The sequence below is a fragment of the Lygodium microphyllum genome, chromosome 25 (assembly GCF_053477565.2).
Source record: "Lygodium microphyllum isolate KBCC chromosome 25, Lygodium_microphyllum_v1.1.10, whole genome shotgun sequence".
Classification (NCBI taxonomy): domain Eukaryota; kingdom Viridiplantae; phylum Streptophyta; class Polypodiopsida; order Schizaeales; family Lygodiaceae; genus Lygodium; species Lygodium microphyllum.
The window spans coordinates 111155446-111159358 of record NC_141159.1 but is presented as its reverse complement, the minus strand read 5'-3'; positions in this window follow the sequence as shown (position 1 = coordinate 111159358).

Genomic DNA, 3913 nt, shown 5'->3' with positions numbered 1-3913 from the left:
AATAGCTAGCTGAATATCCTCTGGTCTTCTCTCCAACTGCCGGATCCGAAGAGCTAAGAGCTCCTCTCTTGTCAGATCCTCCTGCCAAGGTAAAACTGTCCAAGTCAAAGCACAAGTCTCAGTCGGCATAACAGGTTTCTGACCATACATCAACTCTGCGGGCATATATCATGTGGTAACATTGTGAGTCGTATGATCAGCCCACAAAGCAAATGGTAGAAGTCTCGGCCATTCTCCAATCCGTCCTTTGCATGCTTTGGCTAATGCTTTCACTATCGGCGGATGCCCTCTTTCACTCTTTCCATTTCCCTCTGGATTGTATGTTGTGGTTAGAGCCAACTTGATTCCTAGCTGAGAGAAAAACTCCCTAGTTTCATCTGCATCCAATTCATCGCGATCCGCAGTGATCTTACCCACATAGCCATACCTGCAGAAAATTTCTTCCAATAAGAACTTACACACTGTACTAGTGGTCTTCATTTTCAAAGATCTGCCCTCAACATGATTGGTAAGATCCTCTCTAGCCAAAACAATGTATCTCATCTGCCATAGACCCATAGGCATAGTAACCAAATCAACTACCCACTTATAATGAATGCATAGCGGATAGGTCGGATGAAGCTCATCTCGATGACGCACTATCGAATACATCTGGCAATCTCTGCAAGTCTCAACAAAGTGAGAAACATCTCTATACATGCCTTTCCACCAATATTTCTCCTTGATTTTCTCATAAGTAGCCCACACTCCTGTATGACCAGCCCAAGGACTCTCATGAAACTCCCTCATCACCTATAACTGTGTCTCTCTATCGCAGACAACCCGCAAAGGTAATCTGCCTCTTTTCTTCAGATGCTTCCAAAGAAATCCTTCCTTGAGAAAATAACCATAGGCTTTCCTTCTGATCTTCTTGAACTCTTCATCTGTCCATTCATCTCTTTTGCTTAGTGTACTAAGATACTTTCCAATCTGCAACCAATCTCCAACATAGAGTTCTTCTATGAAAGCCACAATATCATAGACATGGCAAACATGATCAACCATAGTGGCTGAAATTTCTGCATCATCCTCTTCTGCAAATAGCATCTCCTCATCATCATATCTGGCTCTAGACAACATATCTGCCACCACTGGATTATCTTTCCCTTCTATGTGTTTAAATTCCGGATTTAATGACTTGATGTATGCAATCCATCTCAACATAGCTATATTCGAAGTAGAGCAACTCGTAATCATACCAATCAATGGCAAGCAATCTGTCTCTACCACAACTGAAGCTCCAATAAAAGTACTCTTTGTCACATTTGAGAGCTGTAACAATCCCTAGTAACTCCCTCTTGATTTGCGGATATCTCCTCTGTCTCTCGTTTAGGACTTTCACCCCAAACCGAATAGCATACTTGTTTCCATCTGCATCATCTTGACCCACAGCCCAACCTATGCCAATTGGACTAGTGTCAACTGTCAATACAATAGACCTTCCACAATTATAATCCGCTTTCCTGAGAGTAGGAGCAATCTGCAATAACTTATTCAATTTCCGCATGGCTCTAGTGTGGCTCTCATCCCAATAGAATTTCTGCCCCTTTCGAAGCAGCTGATATAAACAATCTGCTATGTGTACAAAATGGGGTATCCAAATCATATAAAACACACAAGCTCCAATGAATCTCCGTACCTCTGAAGTGGTAGAACAATACTCCGCAATCTTGCCTATAGCATCCACCTTATCAGGTGAGGGTTTCCTACCATAATACCCACACATATGTCCAACAATGAGAACCTCATTCACTCCAAAAACAGATTTTTGCCCTGAAAGTGTCAAGTTCACTTCTTCTAACCTAGCCAAAATCTTCTCACAAGCTGAAATATGATCAGCCACAAAGTATCTGCATCCCTGCTCATTTAGACTCTCATTCTTCTCTTCTTCTGCACACCCCTTAATGGGCACATCATCCAAGAAAGGCATAGTAAGCTGAGGTATGTAATCACGAAGGACCTTATGCATGGCATTCATCATATGCGCAACAGAATTAGTGGCACCTTGAGGCAAGATACACATCCTGACGATCCCAATAGGAGTTCTCATAGTGGTTATGTCCCTGCTTTCCAAAGCCAGCTGAAACTGATCATATCCCGAATACAAATCACCTAAAGAATAGATGGCACGTCCAATAAATGCTTCTGCAAACTCATCCACAACTGGACCTATACCAACATTCCTGATAGTAACTCTGTTTATTGGCTACATGTCCTGTATAAATCGGAGAGTACCATTCTTCTTTGGAACCTTAAACCACCTGTTTGAGTATGGTGCAGATGAAGGCTCAAGAATTCCCATCCTGACTTTCTCATTCAACAAATCAATCAACTTTGGCAGGTGTGCCTTAGGCACTGGAATAGGTCGGAGGTTCCATGGAATATGAGGAATAGTAAAAATCACCATAGGAGCAACAATATCAGGATTCACACATCCAATCTCATGCGGGAAAAAAGCAAACCCCCTTCCATGTCGCTCAAGCATCTCTTGAAAGCATTGCTTCTCTGTGGGTAGCAAGAAATCACCATTTCCAATTTTCAATTCAGCAAGAGTCTCTGCTAAAAATTTATGGCCTATATGCTCCGGATTCCTCAAAATTGGTTGTTTGGCAACCCTCTCTATTTGCTGATCACTGTCAGGTGGAAGTGGTACAACTACCGGCTTCACCTTCTTATCCACAGTCTTGTATTTCATGTCAACCCTGGTTTCATTATGATGATACTGTTGATGCCAGAGGTCTTGCAGAGTGGCGGAATGCTTCCAGTAGAGAGGGCAGCTCACGTAAAAGAGGGTTGCTGTGCATTTACTCTGACACCTGCAACACCGACAATGCGAATGGCCATTCCAGCGGAGAGACCAGAAAAAGCCACAGGCAAGGCCAGATGATAGATGTGCATATCCATCAAACAGATAGTATGCTTAGCTCCTCGGGTTTATTCCAGTACTAATAATTACGGTGATAATCAAGCCACAAATACCAAGCACACCAGCCATAACAACAGGAACAATTGATTTCATCACCGAAAACCAGTGGCATGTCTTCCAATCGACGACATCCTCCTCCATTTTCTTGCGTCCTTTGTCTTTGCTTTTTATCCCCTGAAATCCCTTTTTGCCCCAATCCTCTGCTCCTTGTTTTCTTTCTCAGGCTTTTCCCTCACACATCATCAGAAAAGTCACCTTTTTCCCTCAATTCAGCACTTCCTTCATGGAGCTCATAAACTAGTAAAATTTGCGTGTAAGGATTGGATAAATCTTCTAGGGATTTTGCAAAGCTGAGGCGTTGCATCGATATTGTAAAAGACATCAGACATGAGTATTAAATCCACAGGAGGCGCAAGAGAGGAACAATCGGAGCCCCCATTCAAGTGCCTGCGCTGAAGCACATTCCTGCAAACGATTGGCCTCTAAGTATAGGAGGCCATAACAGCATACACAGCCTAGGCTAGCACGAGAGAGAAATCCCCATAACCAGATGCCTCTAAGGGAACAGAAAGCAGCCCAATCCACAATTATAATCCGCTTTCCTGAGAGTAGGAGCAATCTGCAATAACTTCTTCAATTTTTGCATGGCTCTAGTGTGGCTCTCATCCTAATAGAATTTTTGCCCCTTTCAAAGCAGCTGATATAAACAATCTACTATGTGTGCAAAATGGGGTATCCAAATCATATAAAACACACAAGCTCCAATGAATCTCCGTACCTCTGAAGTGGTAGGACAATACTCCGCAATCTTGCCTATAACATCCACCTTATCAGGTGAGGGTTTCCTGCCATAATACCCACACATATGTCCAACAATGAGAACCTCATTCACTCCAAAAACAGATTTTTGCCCTGAAAGTGTCAAGTTCACTTCTTCTAACCTGGCCA